This window comes from Sander lucioperca, chromosome 4 (assembly GCF_008315115.2).
Source record: "Sander lucioperca isolate FBNREF2018 chromosome 4, SLUC_FBN_1.2, whole genome shotgun sequence".
Classification (NCBI taxonomy): domain Eukaryota; kingdom Metazoa; phylum Chordata; class Actinopteri; order Perciformes; family Percidae; genus Sander; species Sander lucioperca.
Window position 1 is genome coordinate 17,336,632 of NC_050176.1, and position 17,460 is coordinate 17,354,091.

The 17,460-nt window shown below is 41.4% G+C and overlaps 1 protein-coding gene across 2 annotated transcripts in view; it reads right to left on the minus strand.

The window, feature by feature from the left end:
- Positions 1 to 17,460, minus strand: part of LOC116042690 (synaptogyrin-1) — a 31,118-nt gene that overhangs the window by 10,332 nt on the left and 3,326 nt on the right. The gene's annotated exons all lie outside the window — the stretch shown is intronic.

Consider the following 17,460-nt stretch of genomic DNA (forward strand, 5'->3'; position numbering starts at 1 on the left):
TGTCTCTTTGTAATTGTGTTGTGTCTCGTTTTGGTCATTTTTGTTTTCTTTGGAATAGTTTTGGGTCTCTGTGGTCATTTGGCGTCTCTTTGTAGTCGGTTTGTGTCCCTTTGTGGTAGTTTTGCGTCTCTTTTTCACATAATTTTGGACAGTTATTATCACCATATCTGTGTCTAAAATGTTGGAAAAGCTAGAGCAGATAATAAATAAATAACACTCTTAACACAACACACAACTTGCTAAAGAAGTCCAACTACAATCACTAGTTCTGAGAAAAGTATTTTAGTTACATTCATTCGGCTAAGGTTCCGTCCAAAATGGCTCGGGTGCTGCGCCTAAACCTTACAGTGGCAGGGAAAACCTTGCTATTTACCGTTTACAAATCCCTCTACCTTTCTATTTTGTGCTATCAACAATGTGGAGCCTCCAAGTGGCACAGGACCAAACACTGGTGACCTCCACCGTATATTGGTATTAGGTTATGTTCTAAAGTGTAAAACATTACATACAGTTGTCTTGCATTCCAGCTTCATTATGTCTCTGCCTCATAATAATTAATAGACTTATAAGTCCACATGAACACACACACACACACACACACACACACACACACACACACACACACACACACACACACACACACACACACACATTTCTCCTCTGCTGTACCAGAATCTTTAAAAGTAACTTTAGTAACTTTGAGTGGATATCAACATCTTTCTGTTTCTTGAAGGAATACTTTGACATGTTGGAAAATACACTTACTGGCTCATTATAGAGATATATTAGAGGATGAATACCACCCTCTGATCTGTCCGTTCAATAAAAGGCTACAGGGTTACCAGCAGCGGGTTAGCTAAGCATAGCATAAAGACTGGAAACAGCTGGCCTGGCTCTGTTAGAGTTAAAGTGCTCATATTATGCTCATTTTCAGGTTCATAATTGTAGTTAGAGGTTGTACCAGAAATAGGTTTATGTGGTTTAATTTTCAGAAAACACCATATTTTTGTTGTACTGCACATTGCTGCAGCTCCTCTTTTCACCCTGTGTGTTGAGCTCTCTGTTTTAGCTACAGAGTGAGACCTCTCACTTCTGTTCCATCTTTGTTGGGAGTCGCACATGTGCAGTAAGTACTGCTAGCTAGTCAGTTGCAGAGTATGAGGGAGTGCCACGCTAGCAGCTAGGCGAGCATTATAGCGTGTGTTACAAAGTGACGCACGTTCGTCATGGAAGTAAAGGCTGGACTATAATAGAGCTGTTTGGAGCAGTTTGTGAACAGTGTTTTCTGTTAGAGAAGGTATGTCCCTTTGGGGTGGACTTTGGACTTTTTCACTTTATAAACCTATAACGTGAACAAAAAAAGATATATAACACAATAAAGGAAAGGGAAAAAGCCACAAAGCATAATATGTGCACTTTAACAAAATCCTCTTTTACACTTCGGTTCTTGTAGCTATGCCTATACAAGGCATAACATGTTCATTAGTGATCTTTCAAACCTGGTGTGTACTCATGCTGCCTATGATAACCCAGTATATGATACCATGTGCTAAAAAAAAGGAACTGATATGTTGTGACATGTTGTTCCACACTGGCATTGATAATGAATTATCACAAAGACATGTTTAAGTACTGTGTGTTGTTTTTGAAGATGAAATCTTGTGAATGTGGTTTTGGTGCTTCTGTGTTTAATTCAACTAATGGATTACAAAACCCTCTTTGGACCGTTTAGTCATATGAAATCCTTTTTACGTGCTTAATTAAAAAAAAAAAAAAAATCCATGGCGGCGAGTTGAGATGTAATGCCAATTTTCTTAATTGCAAGAACTTGCTGGAGAGGTTTTTTTATCCTGACATGGTTGGTCTGTCATGGTGGCGACAAAATGGAGTACATCAATATATCATACTGTAGGAGGAGGTTACTATGATAGCATCTGATCCTGATCAGCTCTTCTGCATCCCTCTCCTTTCATGTTCTCTCCTCTGTCTTTTCTTTTATTTTCTTCTCCTCTCCTGTCTGCCTTTTGCCTCGATGAGTGGGGATGCAAAGGGCTACAAAATGGAGTCAATTACAGGAGCAGGTTACTAAGATACCATCTAATCCTCCTCTCCTCACCTCACCTCACCTCGCCTCTCCTCTCCTCTCCTCTCCTCTCCTCTCCTCTCCTCTCCTCACAGAGACAGCCTTTCCAAGGCCATAAATATGAGACCACAAACACATACAAACACCCACAGTGTTCCACCCTGCAGTGCAGTCTAGCAGTCTATGTACTTCAGCTGATAACAGCAGATCAGACCACCCCATCTAACTGACAAACCCTCAGACCATACCTCCAGGGAGCTAGTTGAGTGTGTTTATCTGTCTGCAGTCTGTGTGGGGATTTTGCTGTGGTGAGTGATGGACTCTGAATGTGTGTAAAAGAGAGACAGAAAGCTAGAAGTGCACCTCGGGTTGGTGAGCTGCGTGGATAGTTTACCCAGCTGTTGTGTCTGTATTTATGTGATAAATGACAGCGATACAAAAGGGAGAGCACACAATACACTGTTCTTCCACTGACAGCCCTGACCATGAAGGCCAACAACCAGGCCAGAATGGAACAGAGATGTCAGTCAGGATGGGGATTTTCTCTTCCACTCTTTCTGACTTTATCAGCATTCAAGTCCTTCTCTCCACTGCCTGGTTCACACTTGGTAAACCACATTTCTCACTGCTGACACAGAGTACTCAACTTCTGACGTTCTAGCCGAGGCAGAATATACAGTCTGTTAAATTTACTTCAAAGACTTCATTATTTCGTGTCTGAGATTTTTGGAATACAATATATTTGTCTGTGCAAGGGGATATTATTGGAAATCGTGTTCCCTTGCTTTGCTATTGTATCACCCTTCAAAGCAATTCTTAATTGTCCTTGCCCCGCTTTATCCCTGTGATGGTACAAGTTAGGGGTGCAACAGATCACAAAACTCACGGTTCGGATCGGATACATTTTCAGATCAGCACAAAAAAGGGGGGGGAATTTAAATGATTTATTAAAAATGTAACAACAATAACCTTTAACAATAATAACTTCTTTCACCAGTAAATTGCTGTTAAATGACAAAAACAGATGAGAAAAGGGTATTTTACAATAACTTTAAACGAAGTATACCAGTTTCAAGTAAAGGCAACGTTCACGTCTGTGTTGTTTTTCAGACAACAGCAGCGACCAAGTGCTAGTTTGTGTCTCATTGCTTTAGCGGCAGACTGTTATACGTCCCGGTGTTGGAATCCTCTACAGTGAAATACAGTCACACTTTTACATAGTTTAGCGGTCAGCATTTTAACTGTGTTTAATCCAGCTACTAGCTAACGGTAACGTTAGGCTATCATAAACGTTACCTGCTGCCAAGTATACCATTAGTGTTAACTAGCGTGACATGCAGCGATGCTTCTGTTGCCTCTAACGTCTGTTTCGGAGTATCAAAGAGCAGCGCAGGCATTTAAGTGGCACCCAAATCCGTGATGCTATTCCGGTACTGGTTGTTTAGGCACCGGTGAGAGAGAGAGAGATTTATCAGCCTACGTTAAGTAACAGTGACAGTAAAAAGGTATTTCACACTATTATTATGGTTAAACTTTGCAATTGATCTGCGGTTCACATGGATTCCGAACTGTGAGCGTTGATCCGTACGAACCACGGATCAGCTGTGGTCCGTTACACCACTAGTCCAAGTTATTATATGACAAACTTAGGTTACATGATCAACTGAGCAAACTCCATCTGCTGAGAAAGACAAAGAAATGTGGTTGAAAGCTTCGGGAAAAGCAAAGAAGATGTTATGCTAGTGCTATACTCTTGGGATGTTAATGTCTAATGCAGGTTAGCATGTTTACGTTAGCGTTTAGCTCAAAAGACCGCTGTGCCTAAGTACAGCCTCACAGAGCTGCTAGCATGGCAGTAGACTCTGAGTCTTGTTTAACATTTAGTTGATCAAAATATAGTCAAAGGCTGCGATTTACTAGCCTAGAAATCTAGACGTACCCTAGCGGCAGCAAATGTAATTTGCAGCCAGGGTCAGTCTAGCAACTCTCCGTTGGCTTGCGAGCTGGAAAAAACTAATTCTGGTCAGGCCAATCACATCGTGTATAGAGTTGGTGAGCGGGCTTAACATAAGGATGGCAGAGTTGCGACCGTTCCGCGTGAATTCCCTGCTACTTGAAAACAAAGATGATGGCTGCTGCTGGCGAACAGCGGTCTTTCGAATCGGCTTTGGAAGACTTGGAGTTAAGCACTGAAGTCATTCTTAAAAAAGGACGATGTGTTCGGAGTTTCGCCGACTGGATACGGTTTTATCTATCAACTAGCGTTGCTCTGGTTGGCTATGAGTGCAGAGGGAATTTGAAAGTCAACCGTTTATCCCGCCCCTCGGATTGAGCCCTCCAATGGTGAGTTCCCAGACCCAACATCTTGATGTGGGTCTGGGTTGTCAGGCTAGCGATTTACTGCATGTCATACAAAAGTATTTACCAATGAAAATCAGAACCATAATTGTTAGGAGACATGATTAAAATTGGATTTCAAATGTAATATAAAAAAACATGTCACCAACTCACATAGACCTGAAGAAGAACTTTCCATTTAAACATACAGTATGTAAGGGGAATGAGTTATATCACAAGGCATTTTGCCTTGTGATAAACAAGCCTCAATTTCAAGCCAAACAGTACATGTTTGGCTTGAAATTGAGGCTTGTTTGCCTTCATAGTTGAAATGTTTTTCTAAAAGCAATCTGCCTTTTTGATAGCTCTCTTGAGCAATTCCTAGCTGAGTTTTCTCTCTAAATGTTGGGAGAGAGCATGCATCGAACAGTGAGTTTTGAAATCTTACTACCTGATAAAGTATCCCTGAGTCACTTAATATTAATCAGTAATAACACAAGCGACTTAGTATATTACGGTACACGGTAATACACGGCTAATGTGCTAGGCTGTAAAAAAAAAAAAAAAAAGAAAAAGAAGTAAGTGGAGATCTTTATCTTTCTACACCATGTAGAGAAGAAACATGAGCTGGCATTTGGAGACTGTGTCTTGTCTTAACACGTATGCATAACCTTTACGTTTCCCTCGTCCTTCCTCCATCCCCTTTCTGCCTCTCTGATCTCTGGTCAATCTTGAGCCTCACGCACTCCTCTCTCCATGGAAGGAACGACGCGTGGAGGATGACAGTGACACCTCTAACCCCCCCTCCATCTACCTGCAGGCTTTTTCATTAAGGAGAGAGATGATGAAGAGATGGAAGAGGAGACGGAGGGATTGTGGAGGGAATGAGCAAAGGGAAGCGTTGGGGGCAGAAGGGGTGTGGAGGTGGGGGTATTTTTAGACCGGCTGCATCATCGCTCGCTCCCTCCCTCCACTCTCGTCTTCTCCCGTCTCCAATCATTACTGGCCCTGCCTCTGCCCACGAGCATTCTTGAGAAAAATGAGTGCGCTCCGGCACACACGCTAACACACATACTCAACTATATAGCTCGGCACAAACGCATGCACAGTTTGTCCACTGCTTCAATGCCCGGCTTACTTTAAGATTCAGGTCAGAAAACACAAAGTCACACACACATGCAGGAACACGCACGCACGCACGCACGCACGCACGCACGCACACACACACACACACACACACACACACACACACACACACGCACACACAGTCAATCACATGATGTCACAATGCTTTGTCTGCTCAGAATAGTCACGTGATAAACCTATGCTACAGCTATATACTGAGAAGAAAAGTGGTCTGTGTGTATTTTACTTGCCCCATTAGAATACGCTTCTATCTTTGCCAAGACATTCTGGATTTGTGGCTCTGGATGTAAAGCATACAGAAATTGCAGTGTATTATCATATGCATATTACATATGGTTGCACTGGTGGAAATGGCTCAGGATATAAGAATATTAAGATATGCACCATAATGTAGATAACAACTGCATGCAGCTAAAACTACTGCACAGATCTATAACTGAATGATGTTGCCTATGTTTTAAAATAAAGAGGTTCTAAGCATAGTGTTGCATGCTGTACAGACTGTAAAGTGCTTTGAGGTAAATGTTGAGCTATAAATAAAATTGACTTGACTTAATACCAATACTAATAATAATAATGGTCACAGGTACAGTTTTTTTGGTGAACAGATTAAAACAATACAGAAATGCATGCCTGTGAATCTATGATATAGATCAGAGATTGCTAAATACAAGAACTGCTCATGCTAGCCAATGCTAACTGCTAGGTATTGTTGCTGCTAACTATTACTACTGTAAATGTTGAAGCATTGTGAAATTCTCAATGATTTCAACAGCGTTTAGTTTGCTTTAAAGCTTTAGTGTGTAACTTTTTGATATTAATGAACGTCAGTTGCATTCAAGCCATTGCCAAATGAGTTGCTACAAAGCTAATTAAGACTATCAGCTCCACACAACTCTCTCTGTATTTCTCAGTATGGCTATGTTCAGAAGATTGTGTCGTCCGGTGACTTTCCTGCACAGAAGCTCGAGTGAAGATAATTACCTCTTCTGAAGAGTCCATCATGTTTTTTTAAACCTCCGTGTCCTCCTTGGCTACTAGCAACTGCGTGGGGAGGGGTGGGGGCGGGGCGCCATCACCTAAGGCTTGTATCATGTGGACGCGCCGACAGTTTTGTTGTCATTACTTAGAATTCCTCATGGGGGCGACAGAAACTAGGCACTATATCTTTAATTTACAAGTCTAGACCAAGGGGGTAAGCCTCTCCTCGGACCGCGAACCTCCTATGGCGCCATTTTAATGCTACAAAGCGATCACCCCCCGTTAGCATCCCATTGACTGCCATTCATTTTGACGTCACTTTGACAGAGAATAACTTTACATCTGAAGAGTTTAAAGACTCTATTTGTCCATTGTTTATTTCTAAAGAAACACGACAATGTATAAAAGGCTCCATTACCTTGTACCTCACGTTATGGCTCCGTAGTAGACGTTTTTGTAAAAATAGGCTAACGATTGTGTCATAACCACGCGACTTACTGTCGCATAGTAGAGGAATTACCATATAGTACAGGAGAAGCGCACAGGCAGTTTTGTCTCACATTAGCTGTTTAAGTGTAATTACCAATGTTAACTAGCATTTTAGTTAGCAATAGTTAGCCTGTGTCCACGTTATCTCCTTACATATACCTATGCTCTCCTTCTCTGCAAGATTGGGAATGATTGAGATTTCTCTTCGCACAGCTACCAGAAGACTTACAACTTTCAGACACGTTGCTCACGTCACATTTACGTCGTCTCTCTCAGTTGGAGGCTGCGCAGTAACGCTCAGCCCTCACCGGAAAAGTGCTTCTAAAGGCCTTCACTGGTCTCCGTCCAGAGCAACGGGATCTGTTGGTCCACTCTTATATACAGTCTATGGTCTAGACACGTGTCTGTTTCTATAAATTAATTAGTACCATTCTAAAAAACATACTGTATTTGTTAAGCACGGGGGTTCATTCGTTTCGTTTCGACTTTGCGAGCACTGAATGTTCTTTTGAATGCATCTTACAGTCTTCCTTCAGCAAATAGAACTAACTCAGGTGTTAACCAAATGTCTGCGCTTAGGTCAAACGATGACATCAAATACATTTAATTTGCTGAGCAAGGCCACAACCGCAAAGTCTGTTGCATGCCATTCCCCACCTCGCTCTGCTCGTTGGCTGTTAATGAAGGCATAAAATGAACCCAAAAAACATATTTATTGTGATAGCAGTATGCTTCATGTGTTTCCATGTACACAGTGACTATGGAACATGTATATCTGTTCCCCGTGCTGTTTTTTATTTGGATGCAGTAGGGAGTGTACACATTTCTATAACAAGGGCAGCAGGACCTGCAGTGCCACTAGTTTTTGGTGGTGTGACACAGTTTTGTTTTATGATGATCCCCTGAGAAACTCCACTGGAAAATAAACTCACCACCAGGGATTATCTTTCTGTATGTGCCTCTACTTTCCACACTCTGTTTTCTCTTACTGTTCCAGTGAGACAAACACCAAACACACAAACGCCCTTACTTGAAATAAGGATTGGTTTTGGCATGACCTAGTTCGTTTCAATTCAAAAACACACATCGTCTTCAGGGTCACATGGCAGGGGGCAGATTAAATTACGGATCTTTTTCTGCGAGCAAAAATGCAGCCAGGTTAGTGATGGTTGGAGCTGGAGCATGTCCTTCAAATGCACATTGACTGCATATCGTAATGTGTAATGGTAATTTTTCTACTTGTGCTTGTCCCAATGAGATACATGTATGCAGTTCAGGAGACTTTATGAACATAACTATTGAATTGCACACAAACATGTTAAACAAATAAAATGTGCTGAATACTTGAACTCACTGCACCTAAACATTCTTTCCTTTCTTAGGAGCCATGAAAAGCGGAGCATGTGATATGGTTTTCATATATGACTCTCCTTCACACCCTCCCCCACTCTTTTTGTGCTGTGATTCTTATGACTTCTTTAGGTGTGTATGTGTGGGGAGGGTCCCTCGCCCCTCTGATCCGTAGACAGATCACAAGGCTCCTGGCGGTGATGAAAGCAGGCATTGTGAAGGACACCACGTGGGTTTCTGATCTTGTGACCATCAGAGGGTCACTTACAAATTGCATATTAAGTATGCCAATTGCCAGAGGTGTGTGTGTGTGTGTGTTCGCTTGCTTGTGAAACTGTGTGCATGCATGCATATGCTTCCTCCAGAATCTCCTCTCCTCTTCTCTTTCTACCTCACCTACTTTATATCTACATTTCCTCTCTTTGCTCTAAATCTAAAATTCTTGCTTTCGGACGATTGCTACATACAATACACACAGTGCAAACAGCGATGTAAGCCACTGACTAGGCCTAAGTTATATCAGTCCAGTCTGGCTGGTTGTGAATGATTTAAAGCTGTTGTTGTGCTGGCTGAAAGGCCTTTTTGGATCCATTGTGAAGACCAGACAATTGAACCTGGCCTCATGTCACCCCGGTATTCACAAACTGTACCTCACAACAAAATCCTGTATTAGAACTAGCCACACACAGAGGGACACATGAGACCATGGTCTAGCACTGCATTTTGTCCAGGTCTTTGTGGCTGCGGCCTTCCACACAGTGTGTTCACAATCGAGCAATGAATGAAATACCATCCATGGAGAAAAAAATACTGCAAAGTAGGGGTGGGCGATATATATCGTCTACGATAATATCGTCATTGTTGTTTTAACGATGTGCAAATTGACATTATCGAGTATTTAAATTACTTAGAAAAAAACACTTCAAAACACGCATTAAAAGCGTAGAGTGGTAGAAGGGGTGACAAAGATGGCGGCGCGCGATTGTGCAGCAGCTCCTAGCTCTCCTGTCGGTGTATATTTATGTTTTTTGTTTGTGTTTTTCGTAACGTTCCCATGTCAAGGTCTTACTAACAAGTACAGCCACACTGAGCTAATCAATATAGGACTACGATACAACACAGCCCTTACGAGAGCCTTCCAGGCGGCTCATAACATGCCGGAGGACATAGCCAGACCGGGCGCTCCGTGGATTGTTGTCGGCAGCTAGCAGGCCAATCTAGCTACTGGCAGGATCAAGACAAGAACTCCGGCAAGACCAGAGGAGGACTGTGCATTTTTGTGCATAATGAATGGAGTACCAACAGCAGGATCGTTGCCCAGTACTGCTTACCTGACCTGGAAGCCCTGTCGGTAATATGCAGACCATTTTATTTACCATGAAGAGAGCACACTGCCCTCTACATAGCCCCCGATGCTAACATTAGCACAGGTTTGGCTAACCTGCTAACCATAGTCAACAAACTGCAGCGCGATCACCCGAATGGGATACATATTGTAGCAGGGGACTTTAACAAGGCGTCCTTAAAGTCGGTACTCCCCAGCTTTTTCCAGCATGTAGATTGTGCTACTAGAGGGAAGAACACAGTTCAGTGTTCAGTCAGATTACATCCACCTACTCCTGATCCCAGCATACATCCCGGTCAGAAGGACTATCAAAACCTGGCCTGACACTGCCCTATCCCAGCTCCAGGACTGCTTCCAATAAGGACATGGTTGTGTGCTGTATATGTTACAGAACAGAGCCCTTTGTTTATTATTATTTCATCTTGCTTGTATGCTGCACAATTTACATTACAGCAGAGGTGTACAACTGAATGTTTACTCAGAATCAGAATCAGAATCAGAATCAGAATCAGAAAGGGCTTTATTGCCAAGTACGTTGCACATACGAGGAATTTGTCATGGTGTTGTTGGAGCATGTCACACATACAAATATAAGAAGGATAAAAAGAATATAAACAATATAAGTATAAACATATACACACAGTATGTATTAATAATGATAAAATAAATTTAAATAAATAGTAAAATAAGTTAAACAGTAGTAAAAAGGAACGCTACAGCAGAGTAGGTACAGTGGCATGAGGAGCCAGAGGTGTAGTTTGGAGAGAGTCAGGGTGGTTTCCGGGCCTTGTTAATAAGGCTAGTGGCGGAGGGGAAAAAACTGTTTATGTGGCGTGAGGTTTTGGTCCTGATGGACCTCAGCCTCCTGCCAGAGGGGAGTGTCTCAAAGAGCTTGTGTCCGGGGTGGGAGGGGTCAGCCACAATCTTTCCAGCACGCTTCAGAGTCCTGGCGGCGTATAGGTCCTGGAGCGGCGGCAGATTGCAGCCAATCACCTTCTCAGCTGACCGAATGACACGCTGCAGTCTGCCCTTGTCCTTGGCAGTGGCAGCAGCGTACCAGATGGTGATGGAGGATGTGAGGATGGACTCAATGATGGCTGTGTAGAAGTGCACCATCATTGTCTTTGGCAGGTTGAATTTCTTCAGCTGCCGCAGGAAGTACATCCTCTGAGAGTTCAATGTTCCTACACTAGTTCAATTAGTATTTTGTATCTCTTTGAATTGTTTTTATTTGAATACTTACATTTTAAAGAAAATAAATAAGAACTGTTTTCACTCAACATTGTGCCCATTATTATCATCAGTGATTAAGTAACTCAGACTTTTAAAAACACATTTTTAAAGGATATCGTCTAATTATCGTTATCGTCAAAATCGCCAAAAATTATTACTATTATTATTTTTTGTCCATATTGCCCACCCCTATTGCAAAGCTGAGTTAGTCATCTAGTTTGTTGAGCCACTGACTCATTTACAGAGTAAAATGAATGTCCAAATTTATAAAAAAAATTTGACAGATGTTCACTGACAACGTGAGTCCAAACTGTGATTAAACCTCAAAAACATCAGTTTTAGAAAGGGATTTAGTCTCAGATTCAGCCTTCAAGACCTTTATTTACCTAGTTCTCAATGAACCTTTGTTTGGGAATATAGGTTTATGTATAAGTATCGCTTAAAAATGGATTGAGGATTCCAGCCTCGGATTGAGGCTGGAAGAAAACGCCAGTTGCCAGAGGTAACGGTTAAGGCGGGAGTGTGCTTGAAACAAACTAGTTTGGTATGATGTGTCAACTGACCATGTTGGGAAGCAAAAGTGGCCGGGCACACTCGAAGGCTGGGTGAAAAAGCCTACTGTCGTAGAGAGGGCAAGACACGATAATCGTTCAAATGGGTAACAGCACACTCTTTCGGACAATCTCGCTAGACGACAGTGTACGCTCTCGTTTGTACACACGAAAAATGACAGAAGTAGTTGTGTGAAGAATAAAAAAGGGAATTTTAGAGAGAAGTTACAATTTTGCCTACTTTCGTAACTCCACACACCTAGCCAATCCCTGCATATGGTGGGCATTAATGTCGGATCGCTTGGCTTAGGAAAACTGCAGAAATTGTCGGATAGTGTGGTAGATACAACAATAGAAATCCCCCCTAAATCCGAGGTTGAAAAGGTGCGGAGAGGGGTTTCAGACGCTGTTCAACCATCCAACCATCCGTGTGAAAAAGTGGTCTTCTGAGGAAATCTAGCACTCCACCGTTCCTTGTAATTTTGCAATATGTGTATTTAGAGCTTTTGTTGCACTCATAGTCACTGTAGATAACAAAACAATGACACTGGAAGAAAGAACCAACTCTGCCAAGAGTGTTATGATACATTCAGCAATGAGGGAAGACAAGCTGTGGATGAAACACACGTTGGATCCTCTAGAGAAATACTCTGAAAATGAGTAATTCACTGAGATTTATATTTGAGCTGCTGTCAGAAGCAAACAAAAAGAAAATGACAGAAAACGCACTTGTAAAAGGAGATAGACATGACGGAGAATAATACAGGATCACTGCTGGAGGATATTATATACTGTGTATTTGTGCGAGGGTGTGTGTGTGTGTGTGTGGGGCGGGGGCTTATTGTCTGCTGCAGTGTGTTGGCCTGGACTGGGGATACCTGATTGCTTCTGTCACCATGGCAGCAGCTGCTCATGTAATGAGAGAGAGAGTGAGACATAGAGAGAGAGTGATAGAGAGAGAGGAGACCTTGTCAAAGTACAATTCAAGGAGCGCCACTGCAGCACCAAGGGTACACAATGAGACAGACGGACATAATCACAAGTCTAGGACACAGAGACACTTATAACCACACATTTCCACTCTGTTCTACCCGCTCACTCACTCACACCATGGCTGTATTATATTGACTGGATACCGGATCCCCAAATGGCGCCTATTCAGATCAACAGAAATGCTCGCCTGGCACATACGGCAAAAAAGTTTTCTAAGCTTCCGGGTTTACTTCCGTGATAGGCAGCCCACTGAATACGCGCAGCAGTGTTTCTTCCGCTGGCCCCGCCCCAGAGTTCCTGATCATCTCATAGATTTTACATCGTGGAGATGTCACAGGTTTTTAAATCGCTTTTCTTTTCTTGGTCAGAGGGAAGTTTTTGGAAGTGACATTCCCTGTTATTTTTATTTTTGTTGCCTGTAGTTTTGTTTTATATATGAAATATTTAGTTCTAGTTGGACAATATTATGGGTTACAATATTGTGTTGTGGCTGCTGTAATATGTTTATTATGTTTAAATATGTTTCTTTATTCTTTATTTTGTGCAAAGTAGAGTCGTGTGTGGACTTTGGACTGGAAGCTGTGGATGAAATTACTTTTGTATTGTTGTCATGTAATTTCATGTGAGATGGGCCACATAAAAAGTGCATGGATTAAAAATCCAGAATAGAGTCAAAACAGATCTTATTTGCAGTTTGAGGTGTCCTGGCAGCAGTTTTACAGGCGTCTCTTTTACAATGGTGGCCTATAGGGAAAATCCTTTCTGGGCCGCAGGTGGAAAAGACAATGGGCGGAAAGGCTGAGCACTGTTCCTGGGGGGCTGACTCTCTCACACACACACACACACACACACACACACACACACACACACACTGCTCTCCTCAAAACACCTCTTTTTCTGCCTTACTATCCCTCGCCATTTCAATTTGGGAGGCAATTAGAGAGAACATGATCAGATGATAAGAGAACAAGGCTGTACCAAGGAAACAGACGGTTCCTCAATCTTATAAAGCATAACAGAATCAAATGAGAGTAGTGCAATCTGGACTGGCGGCCATTCAGTTACTTCTGCCTGTGTATTTAACTAGTATGACAGGCTTGTCATGCTTAAAGAGCAATTTCACTACATGCTATATTAATCTTAAAGGACCATATCAGTGTGTTTGAATGTTTTAGCCCATTTACTACATGCATCTAGTCTCCATTCCTTTCTGTATCTGTTTGCAGACTTTTGTTTTAGTCGTATATTCCATCACAGTGAACAATGATGAAGAATATAGGCTATATTGTAACCAATGCAGTGGGGATGTACCAATCAAGTTTTTTGGCACTGATACTGAAGTACTCTAATAGTTGGTATCTGCAAATAGTGAGCAGATCCAATAACCATATTTACTTAAAAGTTGATTAAATATATATTAGAAACAATCACATAAAAGGCTCACCTTATTTTTTTTTTTAAATACTGAAGGTCCTGATTAAAAAAATATCAAGTTGATCAGCTTAAATTATTGATATGATATAAATGAAAGCTTAAGAATGCAATTCCTGAAACTGACGTGATCAGCTATTGAGGAGAAGTATTACTCTGTTGGAGTCTTTTGGGACTAGAAAAACAAAGACTGCTCGAAATTGTACAGTGGTGTTACAGAGTGGAGTTTCCTCTCTCACATATTATTTTGGGTCGAGTACAGGCTTAGCCAACTTTCATTTTGGCCTGTTATCAAGTTATAATCTGTGTATTTATCATTTTCACATTCACACATTCTAATTTCCACTTGCATATGGAGCGAAAACGCTCCCACTGTAGAGCCTTTGGTGAAGGAGAGCAGTGTTGCAACTCTATCTGATCGGCTTTGTTTTAGCTGATGCCAATCCAATAGAAATATGCCTGGATTGGCCCGGATGTTGATCCATAGGATCATCTTGAGGCCTCAATACTAAGCTATCCTTTGCTATATCCTGTTGCTATTGATCAAAAGTTATAAACCCCAGTGGCAATTCTTTACATAGTAATAATGATGAATGGTCTGGGAGCAGCGCCCTACCCTTTCCTCCTTTAACTCCCTGATTTCATCACTCTCTTCATCAGTATAAACTGTCTGCCAGTCCTATTGTCTGAATTCAAAACTTCCTTATCCATTGATTAGACTACATTTCATTCTGTTTGATCACTAGGCCTACCTCTTGACCAACGGTACACATGTGTTGCCCTTCCATTGTTCTGGGTGTCTCAAGTCAGTACATAGAGAACTTTATGCGGAAACAGTCACAGTTCTTTGCAATAGCAACAGCTCTGACCATGCTGCTATGTTGATTTGAATGGAAATGTCCATTCTACTCTCATTCTATTTCTATGGTTGCAGCCCTACAATGGTTACCTGGAAGAGTTGGGAAATGAAAACAGAAAAATGGTCAGTCAGATTAGGGAGCTGAAAGTTGCAGCTGGAGTAACAGAGCCTGGAATTAGATTTACGTGCTTCTAATCAGGCAGCACAAACACAGATAAACAAAGTGCAGATGTACAACAAACTTACTTTACTTTTTCACTGTACTTAAACCAAATGTAAAAAGCAGTAGATGTGATCATGTCTTTTGTTTTCAATGTACACATAAGACTATTGACTGAGTTAAGTTTACCACAAAAGACAATACATTCTCAGATTCTAGTCAGAATATGAGTCTGATACTGCTCTATAGACCTCAACAGTCCCGCCCACAGCCGGTTCCGGAAGTAAGAATACAATACAATTTCTCCATTGACAATTGGAGTATAAGCCATAAAATCGTAACCGTCGATGGTAGACTTAAAACCAGCTACGACATGACTAAGCAATTGTATATGTTCATATAAACGCCGAAAGTTCATGGGCCACCAACCTTGTTTTGAGATAAATGTCTTTTATTCGCAATGTCTTGGATAAGTCTTGGATAAGTACTTCATTACCCACAATCCTGAACGTCTCTTACGTTCTAAAACCAGCATCTGCGACTTGAACAGCTGTGTCGCAGCGACACCATCAGCTGGTTTGAGTCGAGCTGAGACGGGCCGGTTGAGGATTTTAAAATGAATACGCTGTTGATATCTTCTATAACAGACGTGATGGCGGAATCTAGATTTTTCTCCGAATTCAACCCAAGCGCTCTTTGGTGACGTGGTTGATTACGTTACTGTTGATCATCTGTCCATCATCGTATAAAGCCCGCCCTGCCAATTTGATTGGTTCGAACAGCTCTGGTTGGAGCATAGTTGCTCCACAACGGATCAAGTCCAGACCGAACTTCCCGACCTCAAATGTTGTGGGCGGGGCTAAGTTCGGCTGGCATCCAGGCTATGACTTCCTGACACTGACCAGCCAAATGCCAAAATGTATTAACAATCCTATTTGACAGACAGTTGGGTGCTACTCTAGGCTCATGTGTAAATGTAATTACAGACAGGCTCATTTAGTTCACCACAGACCTGCAGAAATGTACAAACACGTTCACAGCACGACTACATCAAGCACATAAAGGCTTTCATACAATGCAAACATGCAATGCACATATTAAAATAGATTCCAAACTGCCTGAATTCTGACATGTAGGCATTAACAATCTGAGTGTTTGTGTGTGAGTGTGTTCCTGTTTACATGGAGCTGACAGAATGTGCTACACTGCTGTGAGTGTGTTTGTGCTAATATCAAACCCACCGATTCCAAAACCACCTGACCTCTGAAATGCTAATCATCATCATCACAGCTAAATTAAAAAACAAAACATTAACCCACCTACCTTATGTAAGAGCATCTCAATGAACGAAAAAAATAAATAAGATAACAGTTGATTTTTTTTAGCAGGTCACAGTTAATCAACTTGTAAATAAGAGTGTATTATGTCACTTGTGTTCCGGATATGTTAAAAATCAAGAATCCGATGTAGGAGAAAGCTATCTTTGACACACTAAGATACAGGCAAATGCTATTATCACTATTTGAATTTGAATCAGAATCGGAAAAACAATGTATTGCCCAGTAAGTAACACTTAGAAGAAATGTGCCTTGGTGAATGGTGCATACGTAAACATAAAAATATTAAGAGGAAGGAGGACAATAAGAAAAGAAGGTTGTATGGTTTAGTGCAGAATGTGCAAAGATGTTGAGGAATGAGCAAAAGTCCAGGATATATAGTTTGTGCAATGTATAGGTTTATAGTCCAAAGGTGGCTTACTACAGAGACAGTAAGTTAGCAAATATTTGCTTTAACCTACTTAGTCCTTCAAAGAAAGCCACACACAAACAGCAAATATCACTTTCTTTTTTGCAGAGTTAGCCTAAGTGATGAACTTTGATCTACAAATTCACCCAATGGGCCAAAACAAACTCCGCTTTGGGCATGTCGACTTTTGAAAGTAAAAATGCTTCTTAAGGGGAACAGAACTAAACACAACATTTAGATGCTTAATGATTTCATAGATGTTTTTTAAGTTGCCCTGGTGATAACCCATATTCTTGAACAGCAGCAGAGCTACATTCAAAGCAAAAAGAGCAAACATCCAAGCTTCAAAAGTAGGCTAATGTTCTTTTAAATACAGATCAAAAGTAGACCCACAGGAATAAAAGATGGCATCTCAACTTTGCCCATTTACTGTCATTTAGTTCAATAAATACATTCAATTATCATTATTAGAAGTCAATATCACACACAAGGTTGTCTCCCCCATCTGTGTTCACTCTTCTCTCCTCTATCCGTTGTGCATCATCACAAACATACTGAATGGACTGAAGCTGAATCACTTACACACGCGCACACACACACACACACACACACACACACACACACACACACACACACACTTACACACTCACTAAAACACTTTATTATCAGCTACACATATAGACCTCGTAAATCAGAAAAACTGGGAGATAGAGAAAGAGAAAAGGGATGGCAGAGAGAACTCTCAACCACCATTCA